Source organism: Castor canadensis, chromosome 15 (genome assembly GCF_047511655.1).
Source record: "Castor canadensis chromosome 15, mCasCan1.hap1v2, whole genome shotgun sequence".
Lineage (NCBI taxonomy): Eukaryota > Metazoa > Chordata > Mammalia > Rodentia > Castoridae > Castor > Castor canadensis.
Window position 1 is genome coordinate 70,091,332 of NC_133400.1, and position 24,051 is coordinate 70,115,382.

General features: G+C 42.2%; 2 protein-coding genes across 2 annotated transcripts in view; both read left to right on the forward strand.

Annotated features, from left to right (window-relative positions):
- The window catches only part of LOC109677561 (cyclin-Y-like), a 344,091-nt gene that overhangs the window by 41,534 nt on the left and 278,506 nt on the right, over window positions 1–24,051 (forward strand). The gene's annotated exons all lie outside the window — the stretch shown is intronic.
- LOC109678662 (centrosomal protein of 295 kDa-like) overlaps window positions 1–24,051 on the forward strand; it is a 381,166-nt gene that overhangs the window by 12,436 nt on the left and 344,679 nt on the right. The gene's annotated exons all lie outside the window — the stretch shown is intronic.

Consider the following 24,051-nt stretch of genomic DNA (forward strand, 5'->3'; position numbering starts at 1 on the left):
AAACTCATTCTTTGATTAACGGACACCAGTGAACAAATGAAAGCACCAGATTTTTGATTGGTTATCTGTATTTTTAAAAATTTTATTTTAAATTGACAGGTAAAATTACATGTATTTATCCTGTTTCACCGTGACGTTTTTAGGTACAGTCATGTGCCACATAACATTGTGGTCAACAGCAGATGGTCTACATGAAGGTGGTCCTACAAGATTATAGTGGAGCTAAAAATATCCTGTCCCCACATGTGGTTGGAGCCAGAGCCAGTCCTATAAAAGTATAGCACATATGATTATGTGAAGTACATAATAGTTGGTAATGGCAATAAATACTGTGTTACTGGTTTAAGTATGTACACCGTACTATGCTTTTAATCATTGTTTTAGAGTATGCTTTTTGTACTTACACAAAAGATGTTTACTCTAAAACTATGCATGTTACGCTGGCAGCAGCCTCACACATCTCATGTACTGCATCTCCTAATGGCATCATTTTCTCTTTGCTTGATATGGTGTCATATATTCTGTTCATCGTGGCCCTAGGCGCGCGCGCACACACACACAGACACACACTCATATACCTGTATGTTTAGTAGGCTTTACTATCTAAATCTGTGTAGAGTGCACTCTATGATGATGATTGTACAATGATGAAATCACTTAATGCATCTTTTCATAACATATCCCCATTGTTATGTGACAAATGTAACTGTATATATGCATTGTAGAATGGTTAGATCTAGCTAATTAAAATATGCATCACCTCACATAGCTATCATTTTTGTGGCAAGAAAATTTAATACTCCTAGCCTTTTTAAAAATGCAGTATATCATTACTAACCTTAGTCATCCATATAATAGATCTCTTGAACTTATTCCTCCTACATAACTATAGTTTTGTATCCTTTGATCGGTATCTTTCCACCCTCTCCTGTTGTCTCCTACTCCCTACCTACCTATTCTAGCTACTGGTAACCACCTAGAATGTCTTTACTTCTGTGGGATCAACTTTTTTATTTTTTTGTGGCACTGGGGTTTGAACCTAGGGCCTTGTGCATGCTAGGCAAGCACTGTACCACTGAACTACACCCTCAGTTTAACTTCTTTAGATTCTGTGTATGAGTAAGACTGTATAGTATTTATTGCCGGGTGCCAGGGGCTCACATCTGTAATCCTAGCTACTTGGGAGGCTGAGATCCGGAGGATGGAGGTTTGAAGCCAGCCTGGGCAACTAGTTCACAAGACCTGCCCCCCACCTCTCCCTGCAAGATAACCAGAGCAAAATGGACTGGAGGTGTGGCTCAAGCTGTAGATGCCTGCTTTGTAAACACAAAACCCTGAGGTCAAACCCAGTCCCATAAAAAAAAAAATTACATGGTATTTGTCTTTCTGTGACTGGCATTCCATTCCTTTTTAAGGTTGAATAATATTCCACTGTGTATGCATACACCACATTGCAAAACCATTCATCCATTGATAGATACCTAGGTTGCTTCCATGTCTTGTTTATGAACATGGGAGTGTAGGTGTCTTCCCGACATACTGACTTCATTTTCTTTGGATATGTACCCTGTAACAGATATATACTCAGCTCCATCATAATCTTATATGTATCTTTAGATATATCTAGTGTGCGGATTATATAGTCTCATTCTATGTTTTTGAGGCGCCTCCGTGCAGTTTTCTATGATGGCCGTATTAATTCACATTGCTTCCAGTAGTATGGAATGGTTCTTTTTTCTCTATATCCTCCCTTAACAAAAATTTTTTTTTGAACAGGATCTAACTGTGTAGCCCAAGCTGGCCTTGAACTTGTGATTCTCCTGCCTTAGCTTCAGCCTCAGCCACAGCCTCCTGAGTGCTGGGATTACAGGTGTGTGCCATCTTGCCTGGTATTTGTTATGTTTTGTCTCTTTTATAATATCCATTCTAATAGGAGTGAGGTGATATCTTGGTGTGGTTTTAATTTGAATTTCCCTGGTGATTATTGATGGTGAACATTTTTTTCATATGCCTGTTGGCTGTTTGTGTCTTCTTTGAGAAATATCTGTTCAGTTCCTTTGCCTGTTTTTTAACTGGGTTGTTTTCTTGGTATTTGATTACTTTTTAAAAATTACTGAAGTGATGAAATTTTTTCCCCTTTCTGGTATATTGACTTCTTTCCTCCTTTATTGTATCGAGTGGTTAGAGGAGCTCTAAAAAGAAAAGGATTAGTGTGACCAGTGATGGCTGCAGCATGGACCAAGGAAGACAGAAACGAAGAAACTGCATTACAGCTAAGATCACAGAAATCCTGAGACTAGACTAAGATTCTTTACTCAGTATTCTGTTTGGTGTAGATGCAGGACAAAGATGGTAGGCGAATGGCTTTCAAACAGTCTGTGGCTCCAATATGCAAAGTAGTATATCAGGCAATAAGTCTAAGAAGGGGTGAGGAAAGACAGAAGCCACAGGCTGGGTATGTAGCTCTGTGGTAAGAGTGCTTGCCTAGCACACTCAAGGCCTTAGGATTGATCCCCAGCACCCTCCCTCACCCCCCCCAAAAAAAAAATCAAGGAGAGGGAAGCATACATGTTCTTTGTTCTTTTTGGGTTTGTTTTGGTTCTTTACTCATTGTGTAGCCCAGGCTGGCCTCAAACTTACCATCTTGCAGCCTGTTTCTTGAGCATTGGGATTGTAGGCCTGTGCCACCACACCTTACTCACATGTTTATAAAAGTGGTCATATGCACACTATTTACTCCTCAGCTAAAAGCTTATTATGGCCAGTCTTCTAAGTTTTTCAGAAAAGTAAAATGAAACTTTGGGTTTTGTATAATGTAGTAGTTAGTGCATAGCATATAGAATTAAGCCTTTTCTTCCTGAGAATGCTGGGGGCTAGAATCCACAAGATAATATTTAAAGCCACAGATGGTTGGTGGGTTCTACGCACAGATGTAGAATTCCATGTTCAAGTGCAGCTTTCCTGAAAATAACTAAATTACGTGTGGCCCTTCCCCTTTGGCCTCAATCTTGCTTGAGTTATGTTCCTTTGAGTCAACTCAAGTAAGCAAACACATCCTGAACTGGTGTATGGGGCAAAGCAGTTGCTTTGTGCTTTTTCATGTGCCTTTGATGTTTTGGCTGTGGCCTGATGGACAACTTTGGGGTGTTGTGACCCCTCTGAAGAACAATTCCAGAGGAGTAACACTGCCCTGGGCCATGGTTTGGAAGATGATTGCATAGCTTTTTCTGGAGTCACACTGAAATGGTGTGCTACATAGTAAGCTGTATTTATAGAGAATCTGAGAGTAGACATTTCAGAGGGCCTGTGTGAGTATCTGTATATGTGGCACTTTAGTGCTTAAAGAGGTAATGCTGGCAGTTTCTTTGTGAGTAGTCTTGTCCTTGTATTGGAGAATAGTAGTTTGTCTCCCAAATCACGGCAGTTTTGGCTGGTGAGAATGTGAAGGATATTCTAGGTGCAGGCACTGGAGACTTTATCTAATACAGTGAACGTGTACAACTTGGATTTGTGCTTCTGCATTAAGCTTCAGGTTTAGTGGCCTTGATCTTAGTATGTGTGACTGATGAAGCATTGGTAAGTTTGCTTTGATATAAGTAATGGCATCTGTCAACCCAAGGGTTGTGTATTAATTTTCTGTCGGCTATCATAACAAATTACTACACATTTAATGGCTTAATGCAGACAGCTTACAGTTCTATAAAAGTGTAATGGTGTCACTAGGCTCAAGGCAAAGGGTTGGCAGTACTGTGTTCTGTGAAAGTTCTAGAGGACAGTCTGTTCCTTGCCTTTTTCAATCTAGATTCTGCCTGCATTCCTTAGCTCACGGCCCCTCCTTTCTTCAAAGCCAGCAATCTAGCATTTCTCGAGTGTGCTTCTGTTATATCTCTTTCTCCCTCTTCTTCTGCCTTCTTTTACTTTTTAAAATGAGTTACATTGGATTCGCCCTGTTAATCCAAGATAATCTATTTTAAAGTCAGTCTGTACCCTTCATTCTTCATTGCCATGTAAGGTATGATACAGGTTCTGAGAATTAGGACATGGTCATATTTGGGGCTGTTATTCTGCCTACTGTAGGCTCTTTTGCATTTCCATAGTATCTTGAGACATACCAAATTATATAAGAGGTGCCTATTTATACATATTTTACTATTACTAGATTACATAAATTTGTCAAGGGCAGAACTATGTCTGTTTCGTATTTGAATTCCCAGTATTTACTATACCCGGTGCACACATATGGTGCTCAGTGAATGTTTGCCAAGTTATTTGGGACTTTTTAAACCCCCTGACAGTGTTTGTGAACAAACTTAAGAGTTAGAACTGTAACTTTTATAGCAAAGTAATGAGAACTCAAAGCCCATTCATCTCTCGACTTCTGTAGAGCCATTTAATGCTAGGCTCTGCTCTCTCATGCTTGGAAGAAAACCTGTGTGTCTATTAGGATGCAGTATTATTGCTTGCTCTTCTAAAAAGGCAGCATCTCATATTGTTCCTGAGCATAAAATCAGATGAACAGAATGAACTGCTTGTGGCTGGGAAGACTGCTTTCACCTAGCCAGAGGATGTCCCTTAGAATAATCAGCCCAGCATCTAGCAAATGCACAGTGAGGAAAATCTGAGGCCAAACATTTATTGGCTTCCTTTTAAGGATTATACTTTCAAAATATGAGAGCTATCAGATTATGTTTGTACCAAATCATAGCATGTAAATTGAATCAGCACAATAGCAGAATTTGATCCTGCTGTTATCTTATATGCACTTGTGGCTAAGTATAGATAAGCTCTTGTCAATTAAGTTAATTCTGAGTTTATCTAAATGCCCTTCTTGCTACCTTTCAATTGTCAATAAACAGGAGGTAAACCTAGGATGGAGAAACATGCCGAAAGAGTTGCCCATGGATGCTTTTGTGTATCATCAGACAGTAACAACCCCCAATCAGGATCAGGAATGATGAGAAAACCCATGTTCTTTTGCAGGACGGGCATGGCATACTTTTAGTGGTTTTAAAATAGAGTTGCATATCAGTGACATTTGGTATTTGAAACTTACTATGTCAAAGCTAGCTCTAAAGAAAACAGCAGCTTTCCCTCCCTCTCACTCTCCCTCTTTCCCTCCTACCCTTGTTCTCTCCCTCCCTCTTTGACTGCCTTCCAGTACCTGGGATTACAGGTATGAGCCACTGCACCTGGCCTCTGGTATTTTTAAAAATGATATCTTACAAATAAAGAAGGTAAATAAAATAGATTAAAGTAGTACCTTTTTTGCTTGTGGGACTAGAGGCCAAGTATCCAAGATCCCTCTGAGGAACACAGAAACTAGCTGAAAAAAAATACTAGCTAGGTGAGGTGTGTGACCAGACAAGTTGCACTGTTTTTCAGTTTCCTCATCTTTAAAATGGGGATAACATAGCTTCCTGAGCACTTACAAGGATTAGGTGAGATTATGCTTGTGAAGAGCCTCTCCTTTCCTTCTGCCTTTCTTCCTGTTTTGACCTGCCAGTTCCTTATGACCCTACTTGTCCCTTACCACCTCATTGCCTGTTCCTACTCACATAGCTCCCAGATGTCTCAAAATTCCTGTAACATGTATGATTTGTTCCATTAAAATGTTTTCAAAATAGCATTTTCTGATTATAAAAAGAAATATATGCTTATGTTTATTGCAGAAAGTACAGAAAAAAAAGAATACAAGCCTAGAAGAAAGTCACTATCTTTCTAGATAAGTGCTGTTTTTCTTTCTCTTTCTCATTTTAAAGATCTTAGTTAGCTTAAGATCTAATTGGCTTTTATTTGTGATTTTAGAATCAGCCAGCACGTCACTTCTATAAAATAGAATGACTATTACCAGGAATGGTACTAGTTTTCTCTTTCTTCATTGTGTACTGTGGGAATTACCCTTTTCATACTTCATGATATTTATGATAGATAGAACCTATTAATTCTAAATCTGTGGTGTTCTATTAGGTAATTTGAAAACAATTTTGATTTTGATGGCCAAGGAGGAAAAAGTGTCTCCTGTGAAGCTGAGGCTGTAAAGAGCAGGGAAACAGTATTCTGGATGTTGAGAGAACCTGGACAGAGCCTTTGTCTTCAGGGGGCTTGCATTTTGATGTGACTGAATGCTTTGCAATGCAATCTAGTTGGTGGTACACGGAGTGACAATGACTCCTGAGAGTCAGGAGTCAGCTGCAGCTGGGGATCTGGCAGGGCTTTAAAGGCATAGGGATTGGAACGTGATCTCAGAGTAATGATTTTGGTAGATATCTCAAGGGCACTGAAAACATTCTGGTAGTGGGGAAATAGTGGGTGGCAATGGGCAGGAAAATGTGAGGCATGTTGAGGTTGTCCATTTGATTGGCAGGAAGGGAGAGTCCTAGGGGACCTGGTGAGCTATGGCTGTAGCACCTGTTTGTATTTACTAAACTTCAGGCAGTTTTACCCAGCCATTTAGAGGTGCTTCTTGTAAGTATAGTTAGGAGGAAGGGGTGATAGGCGGTGGGTTTGCTGATATTTGAGAAAGCAGTTTGTATGGAGGATAGCTCTGGATGGCAGAAGTGAGTTCAGTCTTTTCTTTTCAAGTCTTAGATTCAGAGAACTTGATCTTTGTCTTTTGTGCTCAGTGTGCCTGGTGATCATCTCCTTTAATCAGTGCAGGGGAACAGACCATTTACAGCACAGTGCTTCTCCTCCTACCTCCCTGGGGAGGAGGTGTTAATGCTGTGATGGTCCCAAAGGATATTTCCTTTTAGAGACCTGTCTGGGTCTTCACTACCAATTTAAAGTTTTAGTTTAACTAGGAATAGAAGGAAAGTACCTCAACATTATAAAAGCTATATATGACAAACCTACAGCCAGCATTATACTTAACGGAGAAAAACTGAAACCATTCCCTCTAAAATCAGGAACCAGACAAGGATGCCCACTATCTCCACTCCTATTCAACATAGTACTGGAATTCCTAGCCAGAGCAATTAGGCAAGAAGAAGGAATAAAAGGAATACAAATAGGTAAAGAAACTGTCAAAATATCCCTATTTGCAGACGACATGATCCTATACCTTAAAGACCCAAAAAACTCTACTCAGAAGCTTCTAGACATCATCAATAGCTACAGCAAGGTAGCAGGATATAAAATCATTAGCATTTCTATACAGTAACAATGAGCAAACTGAAAAAGAATGTATGAAAACAATTCCATTTACAATAGCCTCAAAAAAAATCAAATACCTAGGTGTAAACCTAACAAAAGATGTGAATGACACTATAAACTTCTGAAGAAAGAGATTGAGGAAGACTATAGAAAGTGGAGAGATCTCTCATGCTCATGGATTGGTAGAATCAACATAGTAAAAATGTCGATACTCCCAAAAGTAATCTACATGTTTAATGCAATTCCCATCAAAATTCCAATGACATTCATCAAAGAGATTGAAAAAAAAAAGTGAAATTGGTATGGAAACACAAGAGGCCACGAATAGCCAAGGCAATACTCAGTCAAAAGAACAACGCTGGAGGTATCACGATACCTGGCTTCAAATTATATTACAAAGCAATAATGATAAAAACAGCATGGTACTGGCACAAAGACAGACACGAAGACCAGTGGAACAGAATAGAGGACCCAGATATGAAGCCACACAACTATAACCAACTTGTCTTTGACAAAGGAGCTCAAAATAGACGATGGAGAAAAAGCAGCCTCTTCAACAAAAACTGCTGGGAAAACTGGTTAGCAGTCTGCAAAAAACTGAAACTAGATCCATGGATATCACCCTATACCAAGATTAACTCAAAATGGATCAAGGATCTTAATATCAGACCCCAAACTCTTAAGTTGATACAAGAAAGAGTAGGAAATACTCTGGAGTTAGTAGGTATAGGTAAGAACTTTCTCAATGGAACCCCAGCAGCACAGCAACTAAGAGATAGCATAGATAAATGGGACCTCATAAAACTAAAAAGCTTCTGTTCATCAAAAGAAGTGGTCTCTAAACTGAAGAGAACACCCACAGAGTGGGAGAAAATATTTGCCAGCTACACATCAGACAAAAGACTGATAACCAGAATATATAGGGAACTTAAAAAACTAAGTTCTCCCAAAACTAATGAACCAATAAAGAAATGGGCAAGTGAACTAAATAGAACTTTGTCAAAAGAAGAAATTCAAATGGCCACAAAACACATGAAAAAATGCTCACCATCCCTAGCAATGAAGGAAATGCAAATTAAAACCACGCTAAGATTCCACCTCACCCCTGTTAGAATAGCCATCATCAGCAACACCACCAACAACAGGTGTTGGCGAGGATGCGGGGGAAAAAGGAACCCTCTTACACTGTTGGTGGGAATGTAGACTAGTACAACCACTCTGGAAAAAAATTTGGAGGCTACTTAAAACACTAAACATTGATCTACCATTTGATCCAGCAATACCCCTCTTGGGGATATACCCAAAAGACTGTGACACAGGTTACGCCAGAGGCACCTGCACACCCATGTTTATTGCGGCACTATTCACAATAGCCAAGTTATGGAAACAGCCAAGATGCCCCACCACTGACGAATGGATTAAGAAAATGTGGTATCTATACACAATGGAATTCTATGCAGCCATGAAGAAGAATGAAATGTTATCATTCGCTGGTAAATGGATGGAATTGGAGAACATCATTCTGAGTGAGGTTAGCCTGGCCCAAAACACCAAAAATTGTGTGTTTTCCCTCATACGTGAACATTCTAATGTGAACATTAGATCAAGGGCAAACACACCAAGGGGATTGGACTTTGAGCACATGAGAAAAGCGAGAGCTCACAAGGGAGGTGTGAGGATAGGTAAGACACCTAAAAAATTAGCTAGCATTTGTTGCCCTTAACGCAGAGAAACTAAAGCAGATATCTTAAAAGCAACTGAGGCCAATAGGAAAAGGGGACCAGGATCTAGAGAAAAGGTTAGATCAAAAAGAATTAACCTAGAAGGCAACACACACGTACAGGAAATTAATGTGAGTCAACTCCCTGTATAGCTATCCTTATCTCAACCAGGAACACTTGTTCCTTCCTATTATTGCCTATACTCTCTCTTCAACAAAATTAGAGATAAGGGCAAAATAGTTTATGCTGGGTATTGAGGGGGTACGGGGGAGAGGGAGGGGGCAGCGTGGGTGGTAAGGGAGGGGATGGGGGCAGGGGGGAGAAATGACCCAAGCCTTGTATGCACATATGAATAATAAAACAATAAAAAAAAGTTTTAGTTTATTAATTTCTTTCACTTTGAGAAGCCTGATGGGGGCAACTTAGAGGGATAGGTTAATGGTGAGAATTCCAAAGGACTTCAAGGAGCTGCTCAGACTGCCTTGATGATGTTAACATTTACATTTTCTGCTGTCTTTAAAAGATTTTCACACTGAACAACCTAATAATTGTGATTTAAATTGTTTAACAAAATCATTCATTTGATTGCCAACTTGAGTAGCTGCATTTGGTGAAAAAAAAAAAAAGCCATGGGGACTAAGGGGTGTGTTAGTTAACTTTTGTCTTTGCCAAGATAAATTACCTGACAAAAAATTCAGGTGGAGGAAAGTATTATTTTGGCTTACGATTTCTGAGGTTGAGTCCATAATCACTTGGCACCATATTTCTGGGCGTGTGATGAGGCAGAACATCATGGCAGATTGTGGGAGTGTTTGGCAGAGGCTGTTTACCTCATGGCAGCCATGAAGCAGAGAGGTTCAGAGAGGGGCCCAGGACAAGATGCAGCCTTAAACACACCCCCAGAGGCCTACTTCCTCCTGCTAGATCCCATCTCCTAAAGTTTCCAGAACCTCCCAAAATAGTGCTGCCAGCTAGAGACTGAGCCTTCAATACCTGAGCCTTTTGGAGAGCACTTTATATCCAAAATGTCAATTTCTTCAATTGAAATATATGAGTCACATTGCTGCATGGCCCAGTGCAGTGTGTTTGGGCCAGTTAGGGGCTCAAGGTGTGGCTTAGTGACCCCCACACTGCACTGGTTCTCAGTCAGATTGATGTTTTGGTATTTAATAATATTTAAGTAAATAATTATCTATGGTCTTTTACTCCAGTAATTTTGTTTGTTTTATTTTTAGGGTAAGTTTCTTATTTCTGACTTAGTCTCAGTTGAAGGGTCTTTGAGACTACAGTGGTCTCTATAAAATGACAGGGCCAGAATTCATTCTTTCCAGGGACTCTGCTTCTACAACACTGGTTCTGTGCCTTAGAAAATTAAATCATAGTATTGTTAACTTACTGTATGAAGTGTCCTCTTTTGAAACTCACACCCACCCATCTTCCACTTGTTCCCCTCTCCCTTCTTACCCTACTTCATCTCTAGAATAGGACTGAAGCCTGATCCTTTCCATTAACAATGATTATTCTGTTTCTTACGACTCCTAATTTTCCTCTTCACTGTGCTCTCAAAGTGACCATACTGGTGGCTCCTCCATTATTTTGTCTGCTATTTCACTCAGTAACGAATTTTAAAAAGTGATATCCCTAGAAAGTGATGGGGAAGTATTGGCTTCCTGGGGAAAAGCTTTATGTCGTGCTGTTATAGAAAAACCAGAGCTGTACAGTAGTTAACTGGTAGAAACACATTTTATTCAAAAAACCATTGCATAGGAGAAAAGATACCTCAGTATTGAAACTGGGCTGAATTCTTTTCTTTTTTGCTTTTTGTTTGAGATAGTATCTCGCTGTTTAGCCTAGGTTGGACTTGAATTCCCAGTCTTTTTACAACTCAGTCTGCCAAGTGCAGGATTACATATATTTGCCACTACACAGGCTTAAAACTGGGCTTAGTTCTGAGTGTAGCATAAGCAAGTGGGAATTTTTAGCCGAGGAACAGGGGTGGAGGGTTGGGGGGGGTGGTGAGTACATAGAAAATTACTAAGAAGGAGACATCAGGGTAAGGGGGATTCTGGCTAAACTAACTTACAAGGATTTTTGTAAAGGATAGGCTGGGTGGTCAGACATCTCCCAGAGGAGGGAAGAGGATGGAGAGCCCCCCCTCCCGCCCCACAACCTCCCCAAGATATCAAGGGTGATCAGATCAAAGTTCTAGCTAAACCTCTTCAGCAGGACACAGAAGTCTGAAGTTGAGGCCAAGTTGGGAAGAGGATTCAGAGGAGCCTGACAAGAGTTTGGTCAAGGAGGGACCGTCAGTGTCTTGACTGTGTCACTTTTCGTTCCTATGGCTATATTTTTTAATTGAAAGGCAAGAACCTTACCTGCAGTTGTCCCATGGGCTTCTCAAAGACTTAGCTTAGGCTATGATGTCTCTAGGGGTTGGAGGTACACAGAACTTACTTTTTACAGAGGGAAGTTTTACAGCTGCCCTTAGCTGGTCCAGTGTGTAGCTGTGTTGTGGGGTCACTGAGGCACTCAAGAGGGGATTTTGGACTGTCTCAGCATGTACATTACTTACGTGTTTACTTTCTGCAGCTATAGCCTCCAAGAGAGCTAGGATCTCAATAAGCTCTTCTGTGTCACTTGTCCTCAGCACAGTGTTCTGCATATAGCATTTACTCAATGCATAGCGCTTGTATTGGCCAGGTTTTCGTCACTACAATAAAATACCTGAGACAGGTTACTTCATGAAGAAAAGAGGTTTATTTAGCTTATGGTTTTATAGGTTGAATGTCCTAACAGTATAGCGTAGGCTCTGGTGAAGGCCTCATGGCTGATGGAAAAGAGTGTGGGAAGGAAGGGATCACATGGCAAGCAAGGAAGCAGAGAGAGACTGATGGGGACAAGCTCATGTTTTTATAATAACCTTCTTACAAGAACCCAGGTGTCCGATAGGGCAGCCTTACACCCCAGTGGCCTAAAATATCTCCCACTAGGCTCCACTTCTTAAAGGTTCCACTACTCTGGGGACCAAGCCTCTAATACGTGAACTTTTGGGATACACAACTAAACCATATCCAAACCACAGGATTTAATGAAAATTAGACCAATGTCTATAATAATGGTAATGGGATCAGGGGATCGTGGAATATAGAAACCAGTAGAGGGAGCCTGAGAGATGGAAAGCTCTAATTATTTTAAAAAGGTTTCTGTGGATGAGTAACTTCTCACTACTTCCCCAGCCACTTAACAGACAGACAAGCTGACTGGGGTTCACCTCCCTCCTTTGTTCCCATCCTCCCTAGGTGAAGCCTGAGAAAGGGCTGAGGAGGGCACTCTGAGGTCTGGATGATCCAAGAATTAGATAGCTCTGGCTGTTGGTAACTGAGGGTTGTACAGACTCCAGCACTCCTGCATTCTGGGCTCTCTGTTCTCTTGCTCTGGGGGCTGGAGAGGGAGGTCAGGATGGCAGTGGTTTAACATTGGCTGCAAGGACCTTCGGGTGGACTAGGAAGTGGATGCTGGCCATTTCCAGTGTGGCTGGTGTGCTGTGGCATCACCCTGGAGTCTTCTGCTTGCTCTTCCACAAAGCCTGCCAGGCAAGAGGCAGAGCCTCTGTTCTGAGTGTGCACACCACACTGTTTTTTTGTTGTGGACAGGTGTCCTTCTGCAGGGTTCCTCTAAGCAATGTGTTTCTTATGATTGACATGCCACATCCAGTTGGGTGGGAGAAATTGGAAACCCTAGAGTCTGCTTTTTTGGCTTTTATAATTGTGGTGACAAGCTCCGATGGTGCAGGTTCCAAGTAGCGCTTATGTGGGAGCTCCAGGTACCTCCTTGACCCCCACACTTCACAACACTACCCTTTTCCTTACCAAGGCTGGAGTCCTCTTGTGAACAAGTGCTGCACAGGACAAACCTGGAGCTAGCAGAAAACTTTGTGTTCAAAAGAAAAAAAGCTGTGGCAAAACACAGTGTTCTGAGGAGTTGTGTGGCTGGGTCTATGTACAGACCACCGTGATGTTTCTGGAAGACAATTCCTTCAAATTTGCCTCCAGCATAGGAATATGTTCAGCTTAATTGGTGGATCTTCTGCCAACTGAATGCAGTCAGTTGTCTTGCTGTTTAGAAGCAAATATGGGCCTTGAAACCTAGAGGAGCTGTCATCTGCTTCCTTTCTGCTAGAGTTTTCAGTTTGGGGAGGCAGCTTTTAACTGGTCTTGCTGAGCTTGACCAAACTAAAGGAAGAAAAGTTTTGATTTTGTTGAGTTACCAGGTGCTGCCCCAGCAGGCGAGGGCTGCTGCCTACCTGCCCTGCATGGCTTTCTCTACCACTTTCCTTTCAGTGTTTCCTCTTCATCCCTGTGTACATTGGAGAGAGGACTGGAAGATACCAGTTTTACCTATGGGTTAAGATTCTCAGAAGGAGCAAGGAAGAGTCACTGCTCCTAGGGTACATGGAAGAGGAAGGTGGAGATTCTGTATTTTGCTCTTTGAGCAGTGGGAGAGAAGCATGCTTAGCCACATGCTATGGGGTGTCAGAGGAGGCAGTGGAGAGAGCTGGGTTTTCCTGGGGCCTGAGAATCTGGGAGCAGAGGCATGTAATTGAGAAGCATGTCTAGTAGGAAGTCTTCCTGCATCATGTGGAGCCATGGCTCTGGAGCCCAGGAACTGAGGTGGCCCTCCTTGCGGTGAGTGAGGAGACAGATGTGATCCTGACACCCTTTTTAAGCCTTTTTATCTTTTGAGATGTGTCTCACTGTGATGGCCAGGCTAGGACTCAAGTGATATTTCTGCCTCTTTTTTCTGAGTAGCTGGAATTACAGGAGTGCAATGCCGTGCTCAGCTTTGATTCTGATGCCTTAAATCAGTAGACTGGATGGATGCATGTTGCCAGAAAACAGAAGTGGCTTAAAAGACAGCAAGATACCAAGTAGACCTCATCTAGATACAGGCTGCATTTTTCAGAAGTTATCAGCATTTGCCCTTTTGCATAATTCAGATTCAGGATTGCTGCCCTTTTCTCTTCCTCTCAGCAGGTAGTTTTGTCATGGTCATAGAGCACTGTTATTTGGCCAGTACTAGGGGGTCATTTATATTTCCTGTACTCTAAAGCTGGGGTCTACAGCTCGTTGTGACGGGGGCATTGCCAACTTCCCAGCGGTAAAAATCATTTGCCATCCAGTTCCCTAAATATAAGTTGTAACTCAGACCCCTAAGACTGTAAGTTTATCTGAGTGCTCTTGAAGTGGGATTCTCCTTGAAGTTTACAAAATTATTAGGTTTTTTTTTTTTTTTTGGTCTTCAAGCACTATGTATTTTTCTGTTCCCAAACAGTCTGAGGGTGGCTAGTTCAGTTAATTTGCAGATGTAATCCCTCGATGCATGTTTTTTCCTTTAAGACCACTGAACCTGGGCTGGGATGTAGCTCAGTGATAGAGTGTTTTCCTAGCAAGCTGGAGACCCTGGGTTCCTTCCCCACCATCAAAAAGGAAAAGACAAAAAATCTTGCCAAACATGTACTTAATTTTTATTGTGTCGGTTAACCAAACCACATTTGTATAGTAGTTGTTGCCAAACCGTTCTGGAGGGTGTTTAGCTGAGAGCCATGTTAGGTCTGGCCTGGGATTGGAGGAGCACCTGCAGAATTGCTTTCTGTGGAAGTGGCACGCACAGTGCTGGGGCTCAGGTCCTTCACAGATGGCTTAGGCTCCTAGCAGATGTGCTGCGGAGATCCACTTTGAGTTGTAAACAAGTGTTATACAGGTGGATTTTGGGAACCCAGCTCTTTTGAAACTATACGTGAATTTCATAAAGTTCCTGTTTTCAGTATGCAACAGTGTGCTTGAGGGTAAGGCATGAAAGGCATCTTGGAAGTGAAGGTCACATTTAAACACCCCCACAGTGGTGAGATTGTTATGCTTCATGTGCTGTGAAGGCTGTGGGATGCATGTCTGTCTGCTGACTGGGCTTTGCTGTCCCAGGTGCCTTACCTGCCAGGGATGCCCATGTGTAACTTCTTTCAGGGGGCTGCTGTCTTGGGTTGCTCTTTTCTCCTCCTTCCCCTCACCCCCTACCCCAGGTAGGCTGGCCCTACAGTTTGAGCCATGCGCTCAAGTCCTTTTGCTTTAGTTATTTTTCATATAGGGTCTTGCATTTTTGCTCAGGGCCACCCTGACATGATTCTCCTACTTATGCCTCTTGCATAGCTAGGATTACAGATCTGAGATACCATACCTGACTTATTTGTTGAGATGGAGTCTCACTTACGTTTTGCCTGGGCTAGCCTCTGACCTTGATCCTCCTGATTTTCCCTTTCAAAGTAGCTGGGATTACATTCACGCACCACCTCATGTGGCTATTCTCCCTCTTCTGAAGCCTTCTGCCCCTCCGTTGAATTTGTATCATAAGGTGGTGAGGGGATGGAGGTATGATCACAGATCCTAGCCTGCCTGCTGTGTAGCTGGCACACAAAAGATGCTTTGAAACTCAAGGGTTAGCATGTCGCTGTCAGAAGGCTAAAACTCTGCAGTGGAGTACTGACAGGGTATGAGTACCTGAACTCCCCCTTAACAGATCCCAGTTATGCTGTCAACTCACATGGGGAAGAAAATCTACATTCATTATGTTGAGAACCTTGGGGGGAGCATTTTTCCAGACTTGGGACACTGGCTGTGCCCAAGATCTACCTCCAAATTGGGGTTTACCTTTGTTTTGGGATTTATATGCCTCTAAAAGAGAGAAAATTATATTGAAGCAGAAGGTCAGGTTAACTGTTCTTGAGGTTATATGGTTACACGGGATATGTGTGGAGTTGGAGCTCACTAAAGCCTCTAGGCTGTGCCATAGGGTACCCGCCGCCTCATTCCCTCCCTCTTGTCTGATTTAAGCCACATGGCTAGCTTTTCTTTTATATGCCATATTCCCTTCTAGTACCATGAATCTGACGTGGACAGTTTTATAGAGGAAGCATGTAGGAATTTGTGAAATACTGAAAACTTTTTTCTTGAGGTTGGATGAGAGGTGGTCTGTCAGTCTCCCTGGGAGTGCAGGGGTTTCCTTCCTCTTGTTGGAGGGATGCTGTGGTTACCTCCTTCTCACCCCAACCCTTCCTTTTGAGTAGATGTTGTGGGCATTTAAGTTGGTCTCAGAATTAGTTCACAGAGAGAGAAGGTGCTTTGTATCGTGGTGGGGAGCCTTCTAAGTGGTCACACAATTGGAGGGCTTGAAGGAACCTCCTAGACTTGTTTAGGAATACGCTTTGTTGTGAAAACAGATTTCTGTTTGAGAAAATGAAGAGTTTTTCCTGACATCTGTGCCCACACCGCCAAATGAAAGAGCTATCGGTGGATATTTCCAGAGTTATTCACTATTTGTTAGAAAATTGGGTGTAGGAATACTAATGGTGCAATAGGGTTAAAGTAGTAGTGGTAGTTTTTGGTGCAAAAAATGTGTACACATGCATGCATGTAACTGCACAAATAATACCTATTGAAACTGTTCCAGGAATCAGGGGAGGGGGGATAAAGGGGAGGAGAGGAAGGGGCGAATTCAAGTATGACATAGTTGATACATTGTAAATGCCACAGTGTACCTCCACCCAGCACAACAATAAAGGGAAAAAAAAGAGATATTTTTGATGAGGAGAGCTATAAGCACATGAAAATGAGGGAGTCCTGTGGTGCTGCTGCCCCCTACTTGGTTTTTCCTCCTTCTTTTCGAGTTTGAAAACATTCGGAAGGAATGTTTGGTATTACAGTTACGGCTATCAGACAGTTGCTGTGGAATCCCTAGCATGAACTCCTAGGCTGTTGTGTGTTTCTTTTTAACTGTAGGTATGCTGCTGTTGCATTGATCTGTTATTTCGCTTTGCACTTTATTTCTTTTGAGAGAACAACAGGGTGGTAGGGAAAATAGGAGTCTTTTGAATGTGTACTTTGTGGAAATCTGTCTGAAATCAAATCAGCTGTGCTCTGAAGAGTGTGGAGAGTCATCCAGAATGGAGGTGCGGCAGCTGACAGGGCCCGTGCCCACGAGACAGTGCAGTTTCTGTTTGTTGTGTAATTTTATGCAGAGTGCCTTGGCCTCTGACCTCCAAGTTTGTCAGAGGGGAGTCAGGGAGCTGAAGGGCAGAGGTGAGTGGAGAGGCCTGTGTAAAGATTTGCTCACATGAGAGAGGAGGCTTAGATGGATTTGTTTGTGATAGTGATGATTATCTGTCTACTTAAATCACTATTGATTAGGAGATGATTTTTGGAACCCTGGAATCAGCCAGAAGCTCCCAGAACACTCTGTTATTCCCACACGAAACATCCCCTGCCAATCTCCTTCTCTAGCAGCTACAGCAAAAATGTGTTTTGCCAGGAGAAGGATCAAATTTGAATTTCCCATAGTGATTTTTGTGGGATATGGCTGATTTCAAGTAAAGGCATCTTCTTTTCTCCATCTGAAATATTTATCACTCAAAATTAGCAGAGTGATACAGTGGGAAACAGTGGGTTGAGGGAAATTTGATGTCTGAATAGAGAAGAGATAAAAATTCCTAGCTTTACTGGAATGTGTTGAGGATGGGCTAAGCAGAGGCTTAGAGTAGAAGTTGATGAAAATAAATCAGATTGCTCATTATTAATGGCTCCACTTACAATTTTCCTTCCATTACCCTTCTTAATTCTTGTTTTTGTTTTCTGGTTCTGAAAAAAAACAAACGTAAAGAATCTTTTTCTTTGACCCAGACCCGGAGATGAACGTAGAAATCAGATTTTCTGTGTGTACAACGTTTTCCTAGGCACAGAACCCAACTACATTAAGAAGTCTGCTTTTTCTTCCCAAGGTCTGCTAGACTAGGCATCACACCCAGGAGTTCTCAGGCTGCTGATAGGGGAGAGCATGGGACCTGGGCCAGCCACCTTGTGGGGCCAGCCTCCTGATGGCAGTCTACCAGCCACTGATCCCTCCTGAGTGTTGACTGGGGCCGTGCCCTCCTCTCCAGTTGTGTGCCATGAGCTCTGTTTGGTGAGCCCAGGTCAGAACAAGGAAGGTTGAAAGTCTGCACTACCCTTTTTAGGTTCTCTGTGGGAGAGGCCACTGTGCTTAGCCAGGTGTGGTGACAGCATGCTGCCACCACAGCTGCTGTCTGGGTATCCAGGGTGAGCAGTTGCACACCAGGTGCTGGCCACACACACTGGGTATGAAGGGACTGTAGACAGCTGGGAAACAATACCTGTGAACAGAACAACGGTCTTGGCAGAGTAATAAGAGGTTGAAGAAGGACAGAGCTGGGAACAGAAAAATGTAATTCTAAAAAAAAATCCTAATTTTAACTGATTTTCAGATGATTCCCAGAGGTAAGAAAGACAGTATAGGAAACAAGTTGAAAATCACCTTGAAACATATAAGGTAAAAAAACATTGATAGAAATATCCTGCTCCTATGTGAAAGAGTAATCTGTAATCCTTACATTCAGCTTAAATGGTACAGAGAAGCAAAAGAAGAAAAAAAATATCAACCTGTCTTGTCTCCTGAGGAGGAAGAAACTATAGATGAGAAACACTAATTAAAGAATGTCAAAAGCCTAGAACCAGCTTAGCCTTACACGATGCTGAGGACAAAGAAAACAGTAAAAATTAGAGTTTCACAGTATAAGTAGGACCGAATCAGAGGCATGCTTGGTAAGTGGAAGAGGATGTGGATGGACCTCTGCTCCTGATCTGCTTGCTCACCAGCTTGAGCACAGATAAGGGCAAAAACCGGAGAGATTCTTTTCTTGTACAGACCCAGAGGCTAAGGAAAGTAGCACATGTGTTCATAGAAGCATTGTAGATAAACTTTGAGAAATCATAAGCAATGGGAAAGAAGGAGCACAAGATAAAGGCAAATCATGTCCTCATTTTCCTGTGCTGCTGTGCCCCGTGGGCTGGTTATTGTGACTTGCTTTGAGGTAGAGTGCGTAAGGTTGATGGAATAGATAGCTTATGGACATGTAGGAAACAGAATTGTTCTCCAAGAGTAGACCTGATTTCAGTAGAAGTCAGCAAAGGCGTACTACTTGGTTTTGAGGGCACTGCCAGACAGGACAACCAGAGTGCTCTTTAGTTCTGCTTGTTCACCTGGACAGCTTTGGAGTCACCGGAGGCTTGTTTCTAAGCCAGAGGCCTGGATTGGGGCAAGAATTTGCCTTTCTACTGAGTTCCAGTGACATTGACATTACAAGTCAAAGCTAATTTGTTTAATGTTGTTGGAGTTGGGGAAGACAGAACTTGTGGAGAAAATCGTGAAGTTGGTTGGTAGTATTACTGGTGGGGGGCTTCTGAGTTGGTTGAAATGGTTGGCACCACTTCAACTTGGACAAATATCTTTCAACTTTTTGTTTTCTAACTTGACCATCACCTGTTAAATGATTTCATTGGGGAGGACGATACATATATTTCCCAAATCTGAAGCACCACAGAACCAGTAGGGATAGTTATAATGTTGAATGAGAGTTTAAGTGATCTTGGTGTGTTGGGAAGATTTAGTAGTGATGCATGTGAAATGTCTGCAATTATATACATATAGGAGGCCTGAAGTCTTACGGGATAAAAAGTCTTGGGGATTGGGTAGACTATTTTCCTCCCAAATCATAATCTAATTCTACCTCTCCTTGGGGGGAAAATTGTAGTATTGGTTAGGTCATGGCTGAAGTATTTTTGCAGTTTTAGCACGACATTTTAAGGTTTTTGACAACATTGAGAGTGTATTGAGGGAAGAGATGAATATGTTTAAATGGATGTTGACAGACTATAGACTACCTAAACAGATGAAGGAACCTGGAATGCTTAGCCTGGAGATTATTTAAAGATTTCATGGTGTTTGTCTACAAATATTATGGAGTTAGATCTGTTTTATGTAATACCTGAGGGTAAAAGGAGGTCCAAGGCTGAAATATAGTGGGATGCAAGTGTTCAGTATTAAGAAACATTTTATAATGATGCAGTGTGATTCCTTAAAAGCTGGGAATGTGGTACTAGCTCTGGTATATTCAAGCTGAGACCTGATAACTGTTTATCTGGAATGGCTTTGTGTGTAACACCACCAGTATCTCACCTGCTTACAGTAACAGACCTTTATTTCTTGCTCATGTCACATCATAGCAGCAAGAGGGCAGCACTTGCTCCAGGTGTCTTATTTTAGGGCCCAGAGAGGGAACTGCTCTTTTTGGGTCTAAGATGTGCTATTGTAATGGGGAGAGCAGGAGTGTAGGAGAGATTGACCAGACTTGCAGGTCCTGCAAAGATGGGGAGGATATCTTGCTTCCTCCATCATAAGGGTGCCACCCAGGTGCCACATGGCCAAAGGTGGAGAGGTGAAGTGAACTCCCACTGGATGTGCAGCATGGCCTGTAACAGGTTGGCAGTTAGAACCCTATTATAGGGAGGAAGAAGATATTTGGAAACAGTAATCCACCTACTTGTGAAGACTGGACTCAATATTTACTCTAAATATTTAGAATATTTACAAGGCACACGGCCCACTCTTCCCCTTCATAAAGGGACGAAGCAGAGCCAGCAGAAGTTGAACTTGACTTTGTCACCTCCTCTCTGCTGTTGAGCCTCTGTCAGAGGGTAGGCTTACTGAATTTCATCTTTTAGCAGAGATTTCTAGCCTTTTAAACACATTGCTTCTGTGTTAGTTTTCTATTGTTGTGTAATAAATTACCACAAATTTCTCAGTTTAAAACAATACACATGGGGCATGAGTCTAGGCCTGGCTTAGCTGGGTCCTGTGCTTGCTATACAGTCTCTCTCAGTGTGACTGTTGTGGCTGGAATCTCATCTGAAAGCTTGCCTGGGAAAAGATAACCTTCCAAACTCACTTATGCATCGAGGGCTTTGGAAGGATTCAGTTTCTTACAGGTTACTGTACTGAAGGCCACAGTTTCTTGCTACTGTTGGCTAGAGACTAACAGTTATTTGCTTACTTCATGAAAACCAACAAGAGAGTCTTCTGGCAAGCTGGAAGTCACTGTCTTGGGTGACCTTATCACGGAAGTAATGTCACCTGGGCCATATTCTGTTGATTAGAAGCAAGTCACAGGTCCTATCCATAGTCAGGAGAGGGGATTACCCAAGAGCATGAATACTAGGAGGGAGGCTCTGAGAGGCAGTTTGCCCTAGAATAGGACTTCATGTTATATCTCATAATAAGACTTTTGCAGCATGCCTTCTACTCCATGGTAGAAGGGAGTGATTCAGTCATTGTCAGAAGAAATTTTCGTAGTGCAGGTGAGATTGGAACTGAACTTTGAAGTGGTAGCCCCAGGATGTCCATATGTTAAAAGGGACTATGAAGAGAGTGGCAGTCTGATTGGAAGGAGGGATTTGACAGATACAGCTGGTATGGTATAGCTTGGGTCGTACAGCCAAAGTCTTGCCACATCAGGCCTGGAGACTGACACAGCTCTGAAGGATGCAGAGATTCCATTAAAGAAGGGAGAAGAAAACGGGGGGAAAAAAAAGACGAGATGAGGAGACAAAAAATGCAAGCAACACCAAGAAGTCAGGTCTGCTGACTTCTATTTCCTCCTAAGAAGCCTGAGTAGGGGCTCAGGGAGCATGGAGCCCCACAGAAGAATCAGAACTGTCCACTTCCAGATAACATGGTAGGCCAGCCCCCTTTCAAACCTCTCAAGTGTGGGTGCTCAGTCAGCCATCCTGTGGGCCGGGCAGATGACAGTGCAGCCTTTTATTGAGTCACTTACCACAAATAGCTTCTCTTATTTATAAAAAGAGCAATGTTTTTAAAATGGGGCATCTTGGTTTTTTTTTCTCAGTATTGGGATTTGAACTCAAGGCCTTGCACTTACTAGGCAGGTGCTTTACCACTTGAGCCATACCCCAACTTTTTTTGTTTTAGTTATTTTTTAGATTTTTTTTTTTTTTTGCCTGGGAGTCAGCAGTCCTCCTACTTATACCTCCCATGTAGCTGGGATGACAGACACACACAGCTATGCCTGGCTTGTGTTGAGATGAGGGATCACTAATTTTTGGCCTTAAACAAAAATCCTCCTTATTTCTGCCACTCCTGGCTGGAAAGGGCCTATTTTTTGATGTGGTGTTGGTGTATTGTATGTTTGGAAGAAGAAGTGGAAGCTTTTTTTTTTGCCAGTGTTAAACAATCATCTTGGCGGCTGGTTTTCAAAGGAAGGAAAAAAATGGCATTTGTGGCGAAAAAGGAATGCTGATCAATGTCAGGTGGCATGCCTTGGAGGCTCACAATACTCAGGTGTGATCACATGAGGCTTTGTGTGGGCATTACTTCTGTCTTTGGCTGCCATCACTTTAATGAAGCTGACCGTCTATGGGTTCTGTTGTATGGTACACAGCTAGGCACATAACATTCCTTATTTAAAATGGGAATCCTTTAGACTGGGAAGAAATGGGAATCTCATTTTGGGGAAGAGTCATAAAGCAAGTCATGGATTTGGAGAAACAACCCAGCCATGTGGTTACCTAGTTATCTCTTAATTTTCCGGGTCTGGTGGTAATAGTCTTTCCTGGGAAAATGTTGGTGAAGATGCCACAGAACCAAGGACAAGATTCCCTATTGCCCACTGGTCCTTTTCTTTATGTAAGGCTTTGTGGCATTGGCTTAAGTGACTCTTACTGTCTGATTTCAAACATACACAGCTCTTAACAGATGTGTTCAAATGGGGCACAGCCCGAGGGAGGGCCCTGAACCGCCTGCTTATGTGGCCTTGTTTACCTGGGGGATATTCCACCTCTGACTTTGTGTGGCCTCTGAGAGCAAAATAAATTCTTCACACAGGTGGCAGTACAGTCAAACTCTAGGAAAGCGGGAGAGAAAAAGTTCAGCTTTTAAGTACTTCAAGCAGGAAGGAAACTTCATGCATTAATTAGGGTCACTCATGCTGGCTTCTATAACCCATTAACCTTCAAGTCTTAGGGCTCAATACAAATCAAGTTTATGTCTTGCTTAAGCAGAGTCCTATGCAGGTTAGGTGTCCCTCCTCTATCTCATGGCCGCTGTATCTAGGGACACTTCAGCAGAAGAGAAATGGCAGAGGCACAGTTAACTTCCTTACTGAGAAGTGAGTCACATCACTTTTCCTCACAGTCATTGATCTGAACCAGTCACATGGCCTGAGCTAATTGCAGGGGTGACGAGGACATGTGTAGGGAAGCACTTGGAATATCAGTCTTTGTTAAACTCTGTACTGCTTTGATCTCTTATAGGGTTGGTTTATCAGTCATCTTGGCAGGTGGTGATAATGGCGTTTTCATTCTGCAGAGCAGGGTGGCTCAGATCATGGCTCTGCCACTTATTCTGTCACTGTGGGCAATGCCTCAGTTTTTTCATCAGTAAAAGGGGGTCACTAATAGAACTGTTGACAGTATGAAATTATGTCTATAGGAAGAAGGAAAAGTTGATGGTGGCCAGTTTCATCTAAAATGTTTGAGTGTGTTTTTCTTTACTTTGATGCAGAAAAAAGTTAAAGTCAGTGCTTATAAATACTGGATGCTTTTTGGGTATGCTGCTTTCTCTGGTGTTTGCCTTTTGTGACTTCTCTTAGGCATTTGAGGAAATTAGACCTGCATCTTTTAATTTATTTTTAGCTCTCATGCCCCATAATAATGAAGAAGCCAGCTATCAGAGCTGAGTCTGCTATGCTTTGGTGAGTTGTAAGAGTTTTTACTACAACAATTCTCTGCATGGACAGAGCTAGGAGAATGAAGAAGAAGCTACTAACAATAGCTCACCTCTCTAGCAGTCTGTTCTCCTTGCTCATCAGCTGTTTCCAAAAAACATTCAGCAAGATGCTGTGTGACATTCAGCTAATACATTTCCAGGCAGTCTAAAACAGCTCTAAAACCATGGCTTTTTGGAGTATATCTTCTTTATGGAAAATCATCAGTAAAGCTTGAGGCTGCTGAGTGTAAAATAGAATTTGTGTTGTGAGGTAGAAGTTGAATCATTTAGCCTCAATTTTAATGAAGGGCTGAGAGTTGATGTAACAGAATTGCTAAATGCTCTCTTTTTATCAGGGCTTGCGAACATTCCTGGCTGAGAGCAAGCAGGGAAATAGGAAACTTTCCTTTATAGTCTAGGTGGTAAGTTTTTGAACTTGGCCCATACTCACCTTGTACCTATATGTGCCTACAGTTGGGGATAGAGGAATGCAGAGGTA